The 22,074-nt window shown below is 50.3% G+C and overlaps 1 pseudogene; it reads left to right on the top strand.

The window, feature by feature from the left end:
• The window catches only part of LOC133356417 (plasma membrane calcium-transporting ATPase 2-like), a 184,615-nt pseudogene that overhangs the window by 129,712 nt on the left and 32,829 nt on the right, over nt 1-22,074 (top strand).

Below are 22,074 nucleotides of genomic sequence, written 5' to 3'. Positions count from 1 at the left end.
AATTCTGACCACTAGACCACCACTGCCCCCATATACAGATTAAACATAAACATATACTGTGCGTAAATATTTTTTTTCCCAAAAAAGCCTCACGGAGTCTTAATATTTGTATTTATTTATTTCTGGTGGGATCCTGCATTGACTTGCTTTGAGTGCTCTGAAAGTGGGAGTAAACCAGAGCACGCAGAGGCCAGCCATGCTGATGATGACACTCAAAGCTCTTGCACAGATGGATTAAATCCACAGTCAATAAAGCGCGTGGGCCAAATCCATTTCTGGACCACAGCAGTGGTTTCCATCCGCTCAATGGACTGAGTCTGAGCTATTGAATATGCAGGAGTCACGTGACCCAATTACATAGAACATCACCATCGTCAGCCATGACCCGTCCACTGCTGGATAAAGGCATCGCTAAGCACCCGCAACCACTCACGATCCTGCGATGCGACAATCCATCTGGCAGCTGCACATGCTACTGATCCCATCGCTCCATCTCTTGTGGACGTCCGCGCGAACACGTTCCATACCTTGGCTGGCAGCCCATTATTACTATCGAACATTTCCCATCGTCCTGCCCAAACCCACTTACTGTTTTGTCAGTTTAACACGTAGCAGGCTTTCGCGACCAATACCATCCATAATATAGTTTTTTGGGTTAGATCGCGTAAATTTGTGGCGTTAAAACCCACCACCAACCGACACAGCCAACTCGTAAGGGTTGTCACGTGAACAGAACGTGCCAATTCGTCACTAGCACAGCACACCGGTGGCTTTCCTGGGGTGCACGTGTGCTGCCATCTGGCGGTCATTCACAGCCCTCGACAGCCACTTGCCTGGTAAGCACTGGGTAGCCGCGCATCCAAGCACGAACCAAGCTGAAGCTACGGGATCGCACCTCCAATTAGCGCGGTTGGCTACGTACGTTGCAAAAGGAGTTCAACATAGGACTCGCATGCGGCGAGGTCTGTGCGTCCGGTAGAGGTTTCACCATCGAATGGGATATGGGGGCCAGCAGATCCACACCCGTTCATAGTGGGTGGCCTTCTTCTTGCAGGCACTTCTACATGCAGCCTAACAGACAGAGTAATTCAAATGTAAAATGTCGTTATGGCGAAAACAATTTATCTTCCTTGGCACCGTGTTATGGATTGCATTTTTTTCGCGTGATTTATGGATCGTCTAAAGATTGCAGCATTTCCACTTGTTAATTTGCACCTTATTCATTGGCCGCGTAATTGCAGCCGCGTGCGTGTGTGTGCGCGTGCGTGTGTGTGCGCGCGTGCTTGTGTTTGTGCGCGTGTGTGCGCGCGTGTGTGTGTGTGCGCGTGTGTATGCGTGCGCGTGTTCGCGTGCGCTAGTGGTGTACGAGCCCACAGTGGGGAGCAGCAGCTTAGGGCACTGCGCCACGAACCGGGTCACCCGAGTTCGATTCCCGCTCCGGGCCAACACCACTAACGATGATCTCAACCGGTCATGGGGCTCCCCTAGGTCCACTCGGGCTCAAATGAGTACCTCGTGCGATGTGTAAACATCACCTCTGGGGAGATAAAGGGGACCGAGCGTGGTGCTGGTCACGCATCCCCTTGTGTGCCGTGCTGGCCTTCATAGCTGCTCGCTATCAGCACTTGCCCCAAAAGTATGTTTAGGCAATATGGGGCACTTTGTATTTGTCTCGTGTACAAACCTAAAACAGAAACCAGCAGGTGTTTTGTTAGGCAAGCGACCCAAGACAACAGCTTATTCCACAAACGATCAAGTTATGTTTACAGTGTTGCTATTTGAGTACAGAGCCCAGCCCAACTGCAAGGATTAATTTCTTACACACAGGGTTCCTCACCTATAAACATCAGGCAGTTCACTGGCATGGCTTCAATGTAGCTGGACTCTGCTGATAAAATACGTATTGTCAAAAGCGGTATGGAGTGCGCTTGCATAGATCCAACACCGTTGATGAGATGTACTTCCAGAAGGCCATGCGGCCAATGGGATGTGTGAAAAGTACAGCATTTAAAAAAATATATATATATGTGGAGAAACAAATACGGGGAGGAGGCGTTAACTGTATTTATATTTCGCTAACATGACAGGCACTCAAGGAGACTGTTAGTTTCTCCCAAGTAGCGATAGTATGAACAGCAAATAAAACACTGCTGGGCATTTGTGGCACTTTCCATCTTATAAAGTCACTGAGCAATGTTCGTTCCGCAATATATGGCAAGCCGATTTTACTTTTTGGTTTGTTTGTTCACGGTTAGAGGCATATTTACTCCATTCAGATGGAACAGATGGATATTTTTCCACAGTTGCTGTACCACCTTCTCCTGGCGTGGAGAGTTTCACAATGTTTGTGTGGTCCACCAACCCTTTCCTCCACAGTGCTGCATTGCAGGCGTACCCAGCCACCGCAGGGCATACGCCCCAGCAGACATGCTTAATTATTACAAAATAGACGACGAGATTATGGACAATACGATTGTTGTGGATCTTATCGCGACATCGTGGTCACCGTTGTTGTCATGGATCTAACTGCAAACCAGGCTTAACGCTTGCTGAGCTTCTGAGGTGTGATGAGATTGGGAGCATTTGGGGTGATCTGCTCTCAGACAAGATTGTCGTCTCAAGGGCTCCTGGGAAATGCCGTCGAAAAGTGTGCATGATGTTTAATTTCCCAGCACCGCAAAAACGTGCCTTCCTCATAAATGAACAAAGATTAAAAATGTCATGAGAGATTTATACATTTCAATTTTTAATTAGAGTGTCACAAAAAATAATAATATAAAAGTGCCAGTATTCTCTTTAACTTTTAACACAGAGACCTTTAAAAATAAGTAATTACTGCCCGCCTGTTCGTCCGTTGGTAATTCAATTGCGGCCCGTCCTTTACAAACGTTGCATAAAGAAATATTATTCTTTGTAGTTGGAGCCGACCTCCGTTCATAGTGTCTTAGCTTCCTGGCCTCCTCTGACGCCTCGTGATATCCAACCCCTTAAAATATCACGTTTGATGAGGTGGCTTAGAGCTATCACAGACCTGGCACCACCGAAATCTTGGGTTCCAACCCAGGCAGCTGCCTGCAAGTGAATTGATCGTCTCAGTCCAGTCGACAATGGACTGCACTGCTGTGTCAAATGCACAAACGCAGCCCTGCAATTACTTACTGGCACCGCTGCTGTTGCAAGGGTCTGTGCTAGCGGGCCATACTGTAGAGCCCTCTATTTGACGGTATTTTTGGCCTGACAAAACTACCGCCGGTCTAATGCCATACGTACTTCATGTGGCCATCAATCCATTTCATTCTATCACCCTCCCCTCCCCACCACCCCCGCAACTCTCGCACATACACTCCTTCATCAATTACCCCATTCGTCTGTCTCGTCGACGGGCACCACGCAGCCGCCCGACAAGGAGGGCGGCCTCCCCAAGCAAGTGGGCAACAAGACGGAGTGCTCCCTGCTGGGCCTCGTGCTGGATATGAAGAGGAGCTACCAGGCGGTGCGCGACCGGCTCCCCGAGGAGTCCCTCTACAAGGTCTACACCTTCAACTCGACGCGCAAGTCCATGAGCACGGTGCTCAGCGAGCCGGGCGGAAGCTTCCGCCTCTACACCAAGGGGGCGTCGGAGATCGTCCTCAAGAAGTATGGGAAGCGGGCCACCGGGGCACTGGTGGTCATGAGCAGATGAGGGCTGGGGGTGGGGGCGGAGTGGCAGGGCCCACTCAGAGTGGCGGGCGAAAAAGTGGCATTTTTTGCTCCCAGGCCTCGTACATCAATTGCCACGGGCCCGTTTAGTTGCAAATGTCACCAGCGGTGATTTCACTACCGTTAAGCGAACTGTATTAGTTCGCAATATATATTTTTTTGGGTCGTGCCAAATTAATACTTTGACCAAATTTTATTTTTCTCGTCATGAACGCCTCCGCCGCCCGACACAGGCAAACTAATAAAATTGTCACTGTTACATGCATTTAACCCGCCTATGATTATTAGCATCATGATTTGTTGTTGTTCTATCAGCTCGCCGACAAGTTGAACAATGTTCACAACCTCATTAGGCAGAAGGACCTCTACGAGAGGAAGCTTTGTAGTAGCCCTGCTCCAGAGGGTATTTGTGGCTTGACAATAATTCAGGAAATCAATAGTTTTGTCTTCTTCTTGTTACTCATTCCTTCTTTCGGTGCCGAATTCCACCCCCTCCCCCCCCTTCAAGATATGTTGTCCTCTCTATATAAATATGTTTTCGGCTAATTATTTAGCGTTTATACATGTGGAAGGAATCCAGAGTACCCGAAAAAAAAACATGCATTCGAGGGGGCAACATCATCCCACAATGGATGGGAATGGATGGAAAGGAATCAATTTGTTGTACCACCTTCTCGTGGGAACCCACGATATGGAGACATCGATGCCAAACCCACGAGGTTTGTGCGATCCACCAATCCCTGCCAGCACAGCCACCATGGCTGCGGTGAAAAACGGACACCGGTCTGCCGATTTGGTGCGTCGCGAGGTCTTGCGCGTGGAGGGTTTGGTACAAATTATAATGGTGAACGTGATGTTTTGGGCCCTTCTGCGCACTCGCACAAAGCGCGTCTCTTCACTCCTGACAAAACTCAACACAAACAACACAAAACACAACTTGCCAACACAAATTCCCAAACAATAATTGAACAAAAAAAATATAACGCAATTATCGACGCATTTGTAAACGTAATTGTGCATTCAATTCAAACGTAAAAAAATCAAATATAAATGATCTGCAAACATACATTTATCCACAAACTCAAAATGCAATTCATTGTGCACACCTCAATTGCTTAACACATACACGAATCCCATCCACTATTTAATCACCAACACATGCAAACAACTACCGCAATGCAAACACAAAATACAATTCAACTTGCATTCAGCCACAAACAAAAACTAAACTATACACACGCACGCACATATGCAAATGTACATAAACTGCAAACACAAAACACACACATTCAAAGCAAATTTGTATTCCACCACGAACATAAAACCCAAACACAAATGACACAAATATGCAAACACTCATGTAAACACACGTAATTACACAAAACACACACACGCTAAAACTCATGCAAAATTATAATCCACGCATGAACACACACAAATACACGGAATCACACAAACGCACTGCAAACACGCGTAAACTTACACAAAACAAACACATGCCAATGCGCACACACAATTACAACACACACGTGAACTTACACACACACGAATTTAACACACACACAACCACACACAAACACGCACACGTAAATATATGCACAAAATCACACACGTGAAAATTACACGTATGCAAAACCCACAAAAAAATGACACAAACACGTAAAACATACACGCAACAAAATTCACGCACGTACATGTGAACATTACACGTACGTCCAACCCACGTCGAAAACTCCACTCAAACCACACACACGCACCAAACAACACACAAAACAAACACGCACGCACACGCAGGTGCTCGCACATCCTGGACGCGTCTGGCAAGGCGCGCGCCTTCAAGCCGCGCGACCGCGACGAGATGGTGCGCAAAGTGATCGAGCCCATGGCGTGCGACGGCCTGCGCACGATCTGCCTCGCCTACCGCGACTTCCCGGCGGGGAGCTCCGGCGAGCCCGACTGGGAGGACGAGGCCAACATCGTCACGGACCTCACCTGCATCACCGTCGTCGGCATCGAGGACCCAGTGCGGCCCGAGGTGAGCCGCCCGTTGCCGTCACGCCCGCCCGGTTCGCCACCCGTTGTCGTCACGTCAGCCCGGTTCGCCACCCGTTGCCGTCATGTCAGCCCGGTTCGCCACCCGTTGCCGTCATGTCAGCCCGGTTCGCCACCCGTTGCCGTCATGTCAGCCCGGTTCGCCACCCGTTGCCGTCATGTCAGCCCGGTTCGCCACCCGTTGCCGTCATGTCAGCCCGGTTCGCCACCCGTTGCCGTCATGTCAGCCCGGTTCGCCACCCGTTGCCGTCATGTCAGCCCGGTTTGCCGCCCGTTGCCGTCATGTCAGCCCGGTTCGCCGCCCGTTGCCGTCATGTCAGCCCGGTTCGCCGCCTGTTGCCGTCATGTCAGCCCGGTTCGCCGCCCGTTGCCATCATGTCAGCCCGGTTCGTCGCCCGTTGCCGTCATGTCAGCCCGGTTCGCCGCCCGTTGCCATCATGTCAGCCCGGTTCGCCGCCCGTTGCCGTCATGTCAGCCCGGTTCGCCGCCCGTTGCCGTCATGTCAGCCCGGTTCGCCGCCCGTTGCCGTCATGTCAGCCCGGTTCGCCGCCCGTTGCCGTCATGTCAGCCCGGTTCGCCGCCCGTTGCCGTCATGTCAGCCCGGTTCGCCGCCCGTTGCCGTCATGTCAGCCCGGTTCGCCGCCCGTTGCCGTCATGTCAGCCCGGTTCGCCGCCCGTTGCCGTCATGTCAGCCCGGTTCGCCGCCTAGTTGCCGTCATGTCAGCCCGGTTCGCCACCCGTTGCCGTCATGTCAGCCCGGTTCGCCACCCGTTGCCGTCATGTCAGCCCGGTTCGCCACCCGTTGCCGTCATGTCAGCCCGGTTTCGCCACCCGTTGCCGTCATGTCAGCCCGGTTTCGCCGCCCGTTGCCGTCATGTCAGCCCGGTTCGCCGCCCTGTTGCCGTCATGTCAGCCCGGTTCGCCGCCCGTTGCCGTCATGTCAGCCCGGTTCGCCGCCCGTTGCCGTCATGTCAGCCCGGTTCGCCGCCCGTTGCCATCATGTCAGCCCGGTTCGCCGCCCGTTGCCGTCATGTCAGCCCGGTTCGCCGCCCGTTGCCGTCATGTCAGCCCGGTTCGCCGCCCGTTGCCGTCATGTCAGCCCGGTTCGCCGCCCGTTGCCGTCATGTCAGCCCGGTTCGCCGCCCGTTGCCGTCATGTCAGCCCGGTTCGCCGCCCGTTGCCGTCATGTCAGCCCGGTTCGCCGCCCGTTGCCGTCATGTCAGCCCGGTTCGCCGCTAGTTGCCGTCATGTCAGCCCGGTTCGCCGCCCGTTGCCGTCATGTCAGCCCGGTTCGCCGCCCGTTGCCGTCATGTCAGCCCGGTTCGCCACCCGTTACCGTCATGTCAGCCCGGTTCGCCGCCCGTTGCCGTCATGTCAGCCCGGTTCGCCGCCCGTTGCCGTCATGTCAGCCCGGTTCGCCACCCGTTGCCGACCCTCGATGGCGGCGATCCTCGGCCACTTTTGAGCCAAGGACGCACCAATGGACTGCTTTATTTGGGTCTTCTTCTTATTATTCTAATGGAAAGCCACTAACTACAGGTCAAACTCCGGTTCGGTTTACGTGGTTTCATGCGTGGTTTCACACGCCGTACAGGGCGCTTCAAAACAATGTTAACACTTCTGAGAATTTGCCGCAATAAATGTGACCCTCCGGGCTCTGGAGACCACCTGGAGAAGATTCCAGGCACGTGTTGACAACGATGGCAAACAAGTGGAGACTCTGACTTTTTGAAGCTATTAACAACGTACATTTGTTGTCATGTTACAGCGTATTATCCGTTCTTTTTCCATTAAAAACGATAGTCCCATGTACGTGTTAAGATTTTTTGAAGCACCCTGTATATGCGGATAACTTTTTGCCACTCAAAATTCGCTCTACGCGGTTCGAATTCACTCGTACGCGGCTGTGCGGTGGGACGTGGGACACCATTGTGGACCCTACGCACTACTCGGCACGCAGCTGTCCCGTGCGGGTTCGCTTTGTGAGAGAATCGTGTATTAGGGATTCACTTCTGAGTGATTTAGCCATTCGGTTACTTTTCTTCTTCTTGGTTCTTTCGGTAAAGTCACGTAGAAGGGAAATAATAAAATAATACAAAATAATAAAAAATAAAACATAATAAAATACAATTCTCACGACGTTTCGGCCACAACGCAAGCAGCCGTCCTCAGGTGAAGAACAGGGCTGTCGGAAAGACAGCGTCTGAATGAACACCACCAAGCTTGCGCTGTCTTTCCGACAGCCCTGTTCTTCACCTGATGGACGGCTGCTTGCGTTGTGGCCTTAACGTCGTGAGAATTGTATTTTATTATGTTTTATTTTTATTATTTTATTATTTCCTTTCTACGTGACTTTACCGAAAGAACCAAGAAGATGAATCCCTGCAGTCACAAAAGTTTTAAATCGAAATCGGTTACTTTTGTCAGCATTGGTGAATTGCAGAATTGGGGCGCCATGGTGGTGAGATGTATGCAGGAGGTCGTGGGTTCACACCAAACCCCGATGCCTGTATATTTTGAGTTTGCATGTTTTCTCCGTAATCGCGTGAATTTGCCTCCAGGTCCTCCGGTTTTACCCTCCACATTTGGAAACATGCGTTTATAGTATTTGGCTGCTATAAATGTTCACATGATCAGCAACTTCGTCGAGGTATTATTTGTGGCCAGGTTGCTTCTGAAAAAAAAAGCAATACAGTATAGCTCAGTGGGTCCTGTTGGGTAATTTTTTTCTTGTTTTAGATACACCCAACCGGTCACTCCACTACCCATTCACCCATTAACCACCACCTATTTCATGTCATGGGCAGCGTGACCGTTAAGTAGTCTATAACGGACGCACGCGTATGTGCGCTCATGAACGTACATGACGTCATGTTGAAAAAAATACATCTCTCGGAGTAGTTTCGTATTGAAAGTTCGCAATCCTCAGGAGAGAGGTTTAAAGTTGGTCACCGCATCGCGCACTATCAGATGCACTTCTGCGGCCGTCTGGAACGCTCTTTCTTCAAATGTTAGGAAGCCACCGGAGCTATTCATTTTTAAATCTAGATTTTAAACGCATTTTTGTGTTTAGTTTGTTGCCCTTCCCCCGATTACCACGGTTGGCTACGTATGGTGCTACATACATTCAACGTTCACTCGTTCATTCAACCACAATGGTTTAGTTTTGGGAGTTGGAGCCCTTAAAGAGTATTTTTATCTCTCTACCGTTACCATAACATCCTATTTACAACTATTTGACACACTGGCAGAATAACCAAAGCATCTGCCTACTGTGGCATCATCTGGCTCTCCCCTAGTGGACTCCATGCTAGCCGAGCACACAGAGATTGATTTAAATGAGTTTTTGCCACCTTATAGATAATGCCTGGCCCAGGCATTAGCCAATCACACGGGGCCGTCACTTATCCAGGCACGCTAAACCATCTAATGGGGTAAGCGCCCTTAATAATGGGTCCTGGTCAATTGGCTAGCTTCCCCCACTGGGTTCCAATTATTTAAAAAACAATAGCCACACCTTGAGTCACACTTCCCCATGGCAAACCAGTTTGTCTTGACTCAGCGAGAAAGTACAACAATCTACACTCTGTGCCTTTGCACAGCACTGGGAGGGAGAGAGAAAAAAAGACATATCTATGTTTTATAAAAATCCTCATGTTCTATATACCTCCTGGGTGACCTTGTTTCACATTTTATAACGATGATATAGTATATCCACTCGGGTAGCCACCTTTTTTCATCAGACCCGACCAAGACATATTTCTCAGTCAGCCTAGATCTATCAACACTGTGCAGTGGACTGTGATGAAGTTCAACGCAATGCCATCAGATCTCGGTACAAAATCGATTCATGCCCACCAAAAACAGATGCCAATTATGCCGGACTCTCTGGGTGGCAATGTTTTTTGTATCCATTACTGGATAAACACGATACTGCACCATGTTACACTGTAAACACATTTCCCTAAACGTGTCAGATGTATTTTATTGCGGGCACCATTGTCTGCCGCTCGCTATTCACTGCTGGATAGAGATTTGTACCATGAGGATGCTGTCAATCAAACTTTACTTAATATAGCGCCCTTCACAAGTAACATTGTCACAGAGCACAAAGTAAACATACCGTTAAAATATTACAATTAAATGTACACTTAATAAAAAGTATATACATTGGTAAACATTAAAATAAAATAGCCACAGATGTGTACAGCTGCAATGCTTATCCCCAGGTCTCAAATGATAAAATTAAAAAATACATGAGCGTTAAAAAAAAACGTGTCCGTCAACAAACTGGGCTACCAGGATAATAGCACTGGTCAACACACGTTTTCTGGCATAAGGTATTCCAACGGTTTTAAGGTAATTTTGGGGTGCTGATTCCAAATCTGGCATCAGTTTTGTCTATCAAATATTGCATTTTCAATAAAAACTGCAGAAGAAAAATATTCAATAAATGTGGATATCTACATAAAATGATGTTATAAACACACTATCCTAAAAATACAGCACCATATTTTAACACTAAAGCAGTCACTGACTCGCAACAACTTGCAATCATAAGTGACAGAGTTAATTTCGGGTAAAATCAATGAAAATGGGGTATGCCGATAGCATAAAAAAGAGATGTGATAGAGCAAATCTGAGATCAGATTTTGAATCAGCACCCTGAAATTAGTCTAAAACAGCTGCAAAAGTCCATGCCAGAAAAAAAAAATTTTTGTTGACCAGTGTAATCCGCGGAATTTGTTTAAGCAACAAGAATACTGGACTGGGTTTCGCTATTATGGGTCTCATCAGCAGTGAGGCTTGTTTAACAAAATGCTGCGTTGCCAGATATTATTGTCTCGAGCACTCTGTCTAAGCAATAGTGCCATGTTCAGCACAAAAATACATTTTGCATCCAAAATGCATTGCACGTTTTTTTTACATTACGCCAATCTGTCTGTCCACATTTAAATAACACTATTTTTGGTAAAATCCATCAGCCCACTGATTTTCCAGACATATTTTATGAGTTTTTATTGTAAAATGTAATCTATGCTATAATCAACGTCATCTGTCTCATTCTTTTTTAAAATACTTAAGCGTTACGCAACATCAAAGGGTCCTCAGAATGCATTAAAAAGTTTAGAATTTGCTGCACTGGCAAACTTGGGAATGAACATTGATTTCGTTTCATCCCCGACCCTTTTCAAAGGCTTGCCCGTGCTGGGCATTTTATTATCTGGGGGGCGTGGGGGGTGACACTGATTGCATTTCCAATCGCAGATGGTGCACACTGTGTCGTGTCGTAAATAAATCTTTATGAATAGTGACATCGCAGATGGTGGAATTTGCTTGAAATTAGGGGGAAAACTAATTGCATCATTGTGCATTTGCAGATTCAACCCCCCCCCCCACTCTTGATTAAACGCAGTGGAGCATTTTCAAGGGACTGAGAAATAAAATTAATCACAGAGAGCCGACAGCTTTGATTAAATGTACATAAATTACACAAATGACATAACTCACAATGCAAGCATTGCGTTAAATAACGAGATGGCTACGTCGTGTAGAAACATTATTGAGCATCTGCCCCTCTTTTACCCTACTAATCGCAGCCTCTGCAAGCGGTGTTTGTATTGTTTGCCCAAAAACAAAGGGTTATTGTTGATGACTGATTAACTAATGTTGATGATGAATGATGGCTCGCGATTGATTCATGACGATGAAAAAAATATTTATGGGTGGTTGTCGATGACTAATGAATGATAATTCCGCTGAATGTTTAACGATGATGATGGTCGACGATGGGTATTGATGACAATGATTGATGGATGGATATTTAATAATGAACTATGGTTAACATATGTATGCGATAATTGATGAATGACAGTTAATGTATTTTAGATGATGTCAATTACGATTGGATTTAGATAACGACAACAAAAGATGATGTTGACGAAAATGATGACAATGTTACACCTAATTATCATTATCATTAGCCAATAAAACAACCCAAACATTCATCTTACATTCGTAGTCATTCCTTGCTTGACCGGCCTTTCATCTAAAGTGTTGAGTTACAAAGTTCGCGTAAAACTGGTGGACTATCACACCTGCTAAAGCCAGGTTCCAAAACGTGAGTGATCGGTTGCACGCAACCGATTCCACAGACTCGGCTTTCAGGCGTCCCGCTCAGCGATTCGTAGCGACGTCTGCCATCACGTGCCTTATTTACGATCTGCGATCAGTGGTTACGACCCCGATCTCCCTCCCCCCGTGTAATTCTCTGTGCACAACTACCCGCTCAGACGTGGACAAAGCAGTCTGATGGCAACGGTCAAGTTGTGCGAACGTTTTTTCGAGAGTGACATTTGGTCGCACGGCTTGCCCCCTGAACCGTCTCGCCATCACGTGATCACCCCCGCGCGTGCGTCCACCAGGTCCCAGAAGCGATTCGCAAGTGCCAGCGAGCGGGCATCACGGTGCGGATGGTGACGGGAGACAACATCAACACGGCGCGTGCCATCGCGGTCAAGTGCGGCATCCTGCACCCGGGAGAGGACTTCCTGTGTCTCGAGGGCAAAGACTTCAACCGACGGATTCGCAACGAGCTGGGAGAGGCGAGTGGGGGCGATGCGGGATGTAGAGCAATGCGAGAGGTTTTGTTCGTCTGGACCGTATCATGTCAAGTGATTTTCTACCACCATCACATTGCCTTATAACAGAACATTATATATGGTAAACTCTTTGTGTATAAGCCTTTCTCGAGAGATACTTATATAGCGCCCAGGGCGCTAGATAAATCCGCGAAATAGAATAGAGGACTAATGCCAAAAGAATGGGCTTATGATGTAATTTTCCTTCATAAGGAATTGCTAATAATGGAGATGGTGAGTTTTTTTCCCTCCATAACATGTGCTTGCACTCCTGCCAATGCGGTCCCTTGTATGTGAAATTCAGTTCACTGTGAGACAAACAAAGAAAAGGCTTTAACCCTTTCTGGCAGTCAGTGTAGAATATTTACACAGGAGGAGTGCGTTCAGCTAGGAAGCTCCTTTTCACAGATGTCCAGTCAGGGGACAAATCTGGGTTAAATGGGCGATAAAGTGTCCAGTAGTCGGGCGCCTCGCATCGTCTGCGGCTGTGAAGTCCGCCAGGACCTGCCGGGCGGTACTGGTGGTTGTGGTGGTTGTTGTTGTTGTTGTTGCCCTGCACGTGCTGGAGGAGGAGGAGGCTGTCACGTGGCTCAGTGGCTACGTGGGCTGACCTCCACTCACACAACATGTAACATTGACAGGCATATTTTCTTGGTTCTTTCGGTAAAGTCACGTAGAATGGAGTCTGTCGTCTCGACAGACCTGTTCTTCACCTGAGGACGGCCGCTTGCGTTGTGGCCGAAACTTCGTAAAAATTATTTTATTATGTTTTATTTTTATTATTTTATTATTTCCATTCTACGTGACTTTACCGAAAGAACCAAGGAGATGAATCCCTGCAGTCAGGAAAGCTTTAAATCGAAAAATTGACAGGCATAGTTCTTTATTTTCTTGCAAAGCTGGCGCTCTAACCGCATGACATTCACGTGTAGAAGCATTCGCTAAATAAAGGCAGGCGCCCCATTTGTGGAACGCCTTGGCCCGAGACCGTGAGGGGCGCTCAGTCAGTCGAGCTTTTTGGTGCTCGTCTGAAAACACATTTATTCTCTCTTGCGTATCCGTCTGCGTAAGGGGTGGGTTTTCCTCTTGGTTTTAGTGTCAAGGGTCTTTCCTGGAATGTTCGTTGTACAGCGCTTGCGAGGCCTCGTGTGAATGGCACGAAGTGAAACTGAGTTTTACTTACTTACTATCACGCGTGCTTGCGTTGGCAGATTGAGCAGGAGAGGATAGACAAGATCTGGCCCAAGCTGAGGGTGCTCGCACGATCCTCTCCGACGGACAAACACACGCTCGTGAAAGGTACGAATGTGTCTGTGTGTGTGTGTCAGTCGACCCATGGCACATACTGGGTCTACCCCGTGACCTCCTGCCAGCGAGCGGTCAACACTTCACGTGGCCTTAACGTGCACATAGCCTGGCACAAGCGTCGTGGTGACGTAAACCGCCACTTAATGGCGAATGGCGGTTGTCGTTGTATGTGCATTTGCCTGATTGTCGAATACGCTCCGTTCTGCTATAACCCCACGTGTTGTTTTCATAACGTGAATTGGATACAATGTGATGAATGTATGACGGAACACATTTTCTATAACGCCAACAACTCTGCCAAGGCGACACGGGTGGAATCTCCGTGTTGGCTGTGTGTGCGCCGTCCCCGCGCGCGCGTGCAGGGATCATCGACAGCACCGTCTGCGCACAACGGCAGGTGGTGGCCGTGACGGGCGACGGAACCAACGATGGCCCCGCTCTCAAGAAGGCGGACGTCGGATTCGCGATGGTGAGCGCCGTCGCACGAAGCGGCATGTCCCAGCGTGCGCTTGGCAGCCGACGCCTGCGGTATTCTTTTCAACGCTTAACAACAACAACAGTGCCAACAGCAACAATGCATTAACAGCTGCCCAGGATGGATTGTCGAACGGCCAGTTTGAATACATGCACTCGGCGTGACACCCGCAAGCGGGCAAATATCCCCCGATATGTGCGTACGTATGCTGAGCTTCTTTCGCACCGTACGTAGCCAACCGTGCTAGTCGGAGGTGCAGGTTGACTTTATCGGCTGTCGGGGCAAGTTCAGTGTGGCGAGCACCCACTGAGAGTTGGCATGGCCCACGATGAGGCAGGGGTAGCCAGCTTCACGCTCGCGGTCGCCTCTTTCATCCCATTCCTTGATGTCTTGGCACGCTGCACCAGGCACTGACTGCACGCCAAAGTTGGAGCGAGGGGAGCGCTCGGACCGGTTCAGGTATCACTTCGCAAAGTGCTTGCCACAAATGAACGACGATGCGTTGCTGCTGAGCTCGTCAGGGAGCATAAACCACGAGGCGAAGTCCGGTCATCCTTGCGGCGGCTTTTGGCTGTCATAGAACAAAGACGGTCGCAGCGTCGCACGTTTTCAGATGCGCTTCTGCGGCCGTCTGGAAAGCTCTTCGATGTTAGGAAGCCGCTGGAGCTGCGCAACTTTTAAATCTAGATAAAAAACGAAATGATATTGAAACTTTTTTTGTGTTTAGTTTGTTGTCCTTCCCCCCCGCACCTCTGATTAGCATGGTTGGCTACGTACGGTGCGAAAGAAGTTCAACGTACATACATACTCGTCACTGATGTTAGCTATGGCCAAAAATCTAACTCACACGTGGCCTAATTCGTATCAAAAGTGCCCTAACCTAAGCACTAAACCAACACTCCCCTACACCCAGATACGAATAAAGAATATGCCCCGTATAGCGTGTACACCCTGTTGGGGCGAGCGCCGACACGGTCTGTGACCAGCACCGCCCCTGATGAGCATAACACAAACCGCCGTAGAGCTCCAAGTGACGGGGATCTCCTTGTTTCGTATGGCAGCCCGTTCACATTACTTTTGCCCTGAGAAGGACCTTGAGTACCGTTGCTATTCAGGCCGGGATTCCTTCGTGGGGGAATTTGATGTCGCAGGGAAGACCGCCAGTGCCGGATTATCCTAGCAGCAAAAGTAGCTACATATGTTGCTACGGGTCCCAGCACATTCAAGGGCCCCGCACTTTCAAGGGCTCCGCGCTAAATGCTTTCAAGCTATCAATTCCGGTTCAGTGATTCTGCACTTGCTCTATTACTAGAGTACTATACTGCCTTCAACTGTTATGAACGACTGTGTGTTTAAGGTGAGCGGTTTGTCGTATTATCTGGCTGTATAGCAAATTAAATTATACAATTACTTTACTATGTAAGTAAAGAATTTGTGTTTTAATATTTAAGCGTTTTTTTTTTTTTTCGGGCCCCTTCATAACATATGCTACAGGCCCCGCACTAGCTTCATTCGGCGCTGAAGACCGCGAGCAGGCAGTCATCTTCTCCCCCGGTGACGTTGGATGTCACCACAGTACTTTTGCCAAGCTAGGTGCACTTGAGGCCACGCGAAGTGTGGAAGGCTCACTGGCAGGCGGTCACGGGAGAGACCCAGGTGTTATGGATTCAGTGACGGGGATGAGGGGTAAATGAAACACCTGGGCTCCTCACCGTGCCAACTCGCCCAGTTCTTTTAGCTGCCTGTCGCTTTTTCTCACCGCAAGCGTCGCTTCTCCGCCCTCTATTGTTGCTTGGTGGGCGATTGCCTCGTTAGACACAAACGCACACACACAAACACGCTCACATTGATATATCTACAACATATCGCCTCTCATCTCCTCTCTCCCCTCCATTGCGATTGCACTCAGGGCATTGCTGGCACGGACGTGGCAAAGGAGGCTTCGGACATCATCCTCACCGACGACAACTTCAGCAGCATCGTCAAGGCGGTGATGTGGGGCCGCAACGTCTACGACAGCATCTCCAAGTTCCTGCAGTTCCAGCTCACGGTCAACGTGGTGGCCGTCATCGTCGCCTTCACCGGCGCCTGCATCACGCAGGTACCCTGAGCCCAAGCTGCCGGGCCAGCCCACAACTCGATCGGTCGCCGGCTCGCTCGTTCGACCGTGTCCCTTCGCGCCAGTCCACGGTTAACGAAGAGTTTCGGGTCGAGAGGTGGCCGGGCGGACAGGAGCTGGCTCCGGCGAGATCCCCGGTTCCGAATCCAGGCGGCCGCGTGAGATGAGAATTGAGTCCTCAGCCGCAGGGCTGTCGATGGTCTCAACACGGTCACCAATGACTGCACATGCACACACGGTTGGCTACGTACTGCGTGAAAGAAGTTCAACATACATACACACACACAAACAAAAAAGGCCAATGCATTCTATTTTGTACTGCACTTCGTGCGGCGACATTCGAGTCCTGAGAATTAAAATCACGGTTTCTCTGTCATTCGGCGAACGATCGCACTCGCGTGCAGGGCAGCCGTGGAAAGCGCTGCCCTTTGCTGTGCGCGGGGCCAGGGGTCACCCGAAGGCATTTCTCAGCAGCAGCAGCAGCAGCTCCTCGATATCCCACTTGCGCGTGGGCCATTCTCTTAACGCGAAGGGTTGCAGCTGCCGCCCTGCGAGGGATCCAAATGGATCCTTTTGTCTCGTGACACCGGTAGCACGGTGGTGGGGGGGGGGGGCAAAACAAAGTTTTGGGGTCACTGCTGCCTCCGCTGTTGACGAGTCGACTCACCGACGATTCCAACACCCCCCCCCCCTCCGCACGTGCCACCCTCCCAGGACTCCCCGCTCAAGGCGGTGCAGATGCTTTGGGTGAACCTCATCATGGACACGTTCGCGTCGCTGGCGCTCGCCACCGAGCCGCCCACCGAGGCGCTGCTGCTGCGGCGGCCGTACGGGCGCAACAAGCCGCTCATCTCGCGCACCATGATGAAGAACATCCTGGGCCACACCGTCTACCAGCTCACCGTCATCTTCACGCTCTTGTTCTGCGGTAAAATGACTTCCGCGGTCGGCCGATCGGTCTTTTTTGCGCGTGGCCTGTGCGTATGTGTGTATGCATGCGTGTATGTATGTCGGAAGCGCAATGAATGTCACTGTGGGAGTAGATGATAGCCTGCTCGTGGTCTTCACTGCTACGTCACAATGCCGGCCGAATGCCCCACAAAGGTATACCGGGCCCAAAAAGCAACGGTACTCAAGGTTCTTCTCGGGGCTACAGTAATGTGAACGGGCTGCTGTACGAAAGAAGAAATTCACCGCCACTTGGAGCTCTATGCGTACACGCTATACGGAGAATATTCCTTAGTCGTATCTGGGTGTAGGGGAGTGGTGGGTTAGTGGTTGGGGCACTTTTGATACGAAACCAGGCGGCCTGTGAGTTAGATCATTATCGGCCATGGCTAACGTCAGTGAGGACGAGTGTGTATGTATGTATGTGTTGAAGTTCTCTCTCACCGTACGTAGCCGACCGCGCTAATCGGCGGTGCGGGGGAAGTACAACAAACTAAACACAGGAAAAGCAGTTCTCACTAAATGAGTTTTCAATCTACATCTGCCAGCAATGGCAGGAGAGAGGAATTGCAGGGCTTCACCTTGCTATACAGTCTTGCCATCGGACACACGTGTGTCTGATTGGTAACACTGGACACCACTGGCCTGTCTGTTTTAATAATAATAACAACAACAATAATAAGTTTCGATTTAAAGCTTTCGTGACTACAGGGATTCATCTTCTTGGTTCTTTACCGAAAGAACCAAGAAGAACAATAATAAGACTGGACTGAACATCCTTTTCTCCTAGATTTGAAGCTTTCGTGACTGCAAGGATTCATATTCTTGGTTTTTTTCGGTAAAGTCACATAGGTAAAAAAATTTAAATTAATAAAAGTAAAATAAAAATAAAATAAAAATCACGACGTTTCGGAGGCAACACAAGCCTCCGTCTTCAGGTGGAACCGTCACAGCACGATTGCTGTGTCAAGTAACTTACTTGACCCACTAACCCAACCACCCACCCACTCACTCGCCCACTCACTCATTCACCCACTCACCCACTCACTCATCCACCCACTCACCCACTCACCCACCCACTCACCCACTAACCCAACCCCCCGCTCACTCACTCACCCATCCACTCACCCACTAACCCAACCACCCACTCACTCACCCACTCACCCACTTACTTGATACAGCAATCGTGCTGTGGGTTGGATGAGGTGGGACCGTCACAGCACGCTCGCTCTATCAAGTAAATGAGAATCCTTTTCTCCGGCCGCGCCCCACACAGGAGAGCAGATCTTCGACATCGACAACGGCCGCAACGTCCCCCTGCACGCGCCGCCGTCGGAGCACTACACCATCATCTTCAACACGTTCGTGCTCATGCAGCTCTTCAACGAGATCAACGCGCGCAAGATCCACGGCGAGCGCAACGTCTTCGAGGCCGTGTTCCGAAACCCCATCTTCTGCTCCATTGTCCTGGGCACCTTCGCAATCCAGGTGTGGCGCTCCACCCAGTTGCCCTCTCTGCGTGTGCCGCATCGGACGAGTCATCTCAGTCGGTCGACCCGCGGCACCGGCTGGGTTCTGCCCCCGTGACCTCCACGTGGCCTCGAAGTGCACGTAGCCTGGCGCGAGCGCCGTGGTGACGTCACCGCCGCTTAGTGGCGAATGGTTGTTGTTGTTGCTGCTTCTGTGGGGAGCGGTAGCGTAGCAGCGGTTAGCGCTACGAACCCGGCAACGCGAGTTCGATTCTCGCTCATGGCCAACATCAGTGGTGATCATCTGAATCGCTCCTGGGCCTCTCCTAGGTCGACTCAGCCTCAAGTGAGTACCTGGTGTGTAAATATCGCCACTTCGGGAGACAAAGGCGGCTGGGTGTGGTGTTGGCAACCCACCTCCTCGTGTGCTGGACCGGCCTTCATAGGTGCTCGCAAACATCACTTGCCCCAACAGTCTGCTCAGGCTATACGGGGTATCTTTGTCTTTGCTGCTTCCGTTAATTCCCCTTAATTTGCCCTAAATGCCCAGTAGGGGGCAGTAGGGGGCACAGGTGGTGCATCGGGCAGTCATCTCAGTCGGTCAACCCGTGGCACCTGCTGGGTTTGTCCCGTGACCTCCTTGCCAGCGAGCGTTCGACACTTCACGTGGCCTCAACGTGCACATAGCCTGGCACAATCGCCGTGGTGACGTCACCGCGACTTGTTGTTGCATGCAGTAGCGGTGTTATTTTTTTTATTTTAACCAAACACGAGCCCGCTACAAAGCACCGATCACAGAACAAGAAACGCAGTGGGGGGTGGGGGGGGCATACATCCTGGCAAGCAAAAGCCCGAGATCCTATCATCTGCGGGTTATCCGCGATGGATGACCCCGCAGATAATGGGATGGCCAGATTGCTTTTAAAATGAGCAAAGTAAAAAAAACGAAGGTGGAGGATTTCGACACGACGTCGTCATCATGAACGACATCCGCTGGCTGCTCGGGCGCAGCTCACTTAGCGACGCGAACGACGCGCAAGGCGCGACAGCAAAGTGAAGCGACTGTGAATGCAAACGATAACGGACCGCCGGTCCGGCCACGTGACGCCGAGCTGTGTCTCCGACAGATTGTCATCGTCCAGTTCGGAGGAAGACCCTTCAGTTGCTCGGGCCTCAACATCGGCCAGTGGCTGTGGTGCGTCGTCCTGGGATTCGGGGAGCTGCTCTGGGGACAGGTACAGCGACGTCGAAATCATTTCCAGAACGTTTTCCGTCGTCTGCCTGTTGTATATTTGGAGTCTGCATGTTCTCTCTTGCCGTGGTCACGCGGATTTTTCTCTGGGTCCTCCGGTTTTCCCTCCACATTTAGAATCAACGTGCGTTCATTTAGAGTATTTGGCCGCTTTAAATGTCCACGTGATAAGCCACTTCGCTGAGCTATCATTTGTGGCCAGGTCGCTTCTGAAAAAGACCTATATAGCTCAGTGGGCCTTACCCGGTGAAATAATAGTTGAGTTTATTTAGATGATTGGCCAATTAATTGTTGAGGCTTTTGTTGCCACGACAATCATCTCCCCACAAAATGGTACCTATTTTAGCGACCCCACCCCCCCCCCCCCCCCCCGAAGCCTGGCGTTGTATAGTCAACAAGCGATGCATTTGTTAAGGTGCGCAATGTCTGGCCCCACACAGGTCACTTGGCACATGCTCCTGTGCTCATTTTGTAGTTCCGGTAATTTCCCCAGCAGATGGTGCACTTGTGCTAAGAGATCATTCGATGTTGCCACGAGGGCTTGCTGCCCGGTCTGTTTTCTTGACAATGCCAGATTAGATTTCACGATGGGACAACTATCACGATGTCAGTTTACCGTAATTTGTAATTCTATCTCACGTTGTTATCGCCTTTGTTTTGTGCCGAGCACAGGCCCAAAATACCAAACCGGCAGCAACATCGATAAAGAGTGGAACACGTTTCTTTAATTGAGCAAGGTTATTATTATGATTATACGAGTTTGGGGAGAGAGAACGACACCGGTTTTTGGCCCGCATTCTGGTACGGAGCCGTGCGTCCCCCGTCCCGGCACAAACCTATCCCTTACCGTCCCGGGCCCCCCCCCCCCCCCCCCCAGCTCATCGTCACCATCCCGACGAGCCACCTCAAGTTCCTGAAGGAGGCCGGGCACGGGCCGGCCGAGCACGAGCTGAACGAAGACGTCACGTCGCCCGACGTGGACGAGATCGACCACGCGGAGCGCGAGCTGCGACGCGGCCAGATCCTCTGGTTCCGGGGCCTCAACCGCATCCAGACGCAGGTCCGTGCGTGTGTGAGTGCGTGCGTGTCACGCGTGGGGAGCGGTAGTATAGCGGTTGTTGGCGTGCTGCGCGACGAGTCGCGGCCGTGACCCCAGTTCGATTCCCGCTCGCGGCCAACACTTGGGCCTCCTCTAGGTCGACTCAGCCTCAAATGTGTACCTGCCGCGATGTGTAAATGTCACCACTGGGGAGGCGAAGGCGGTCGGGTGTGGCGCTGGCCACCCACCGCCTCGTCTGCCGTGCCGACCTGCATCGGTGCTACTCGCTAACAGCACTTGCTCCAGAAGCCTGTGAAAGGCTACATGGGGGAGCTTTGTCTTTCTTTGTTGTGTTTGTGTGTGTGCAGAGGTGATGGGTGGCTGCCCATCGCCCCCCTCCCACCCACCCCCTCCACCCTGAAATATTTACATGAATGTTGTATGTCATGGACGATGTTCTGCTCAATATATAGTTTTAGTTAATGTAACACTGAACAAATGAACCATTATTGACCCATTCTCTTTTGCCGTGTAGGTTTTAGCGGTGGCGCTTTGTGGCTCTCCGCTGTGTTTTCGGGGGGTTTGCTGCTGCTTGGCCTAATGTCCGACGTTTCGCTCCATGCGCCGGGAGCTGCTTTCAGGAACCGAGTCGTCGATTAACAGTTCCTGAAATTCGGTCCACGAATTAAAGTGGGGCAACCCCCAGAACACACACGGGCAAGCGGCCATCGATGCGCATGCCATCATCGGTGCGTTCAGCGTTACGTAACGAAAGCTTAATTCGTATGCGATCAATCTCGTTAAACTTCGTATTAACAGCGAAAACAGTTCGGTCCCTCATGAAATGTTGGTCTGCGTGCGCCGCTGTATATGTGCGCATTTGCGCGCGTGCTCCGAATAGCAAGTGGTGACCATACAAACCATTTTAATGAGATTCGAAATGCCAAACTTCAGTGAGATGTAGAGACGGGAACCACCGACTCACTTCATGAAACTGGCATCTACTGGCCACCTGTTTGAGTTGGGTGCTACACGCACGTAATGTTCTTTGCGTGATCAACACCAAATGCTG

This window comes from Lethenteron reissneri, chromosome 54 (genome assembly GCF_015708825.2).
Source record: "Lethenteron reissneri isolate LAM-NWPU_2019-01 chromosome 54, ASM1570882v1, whole genome shotgun sequence".
NCBI lineage: Eukaryota > Metazoa > Chordata > Hyperoartia > Petromyzontiformes > Petromyzontidae > Lethenteron > Lethenteron reissneri.
The sequence above is the reverse complement of the archived record's forward strand: the minus strand, read 5'-3'. Positions and strand labels throughout refer to the sequence as shown.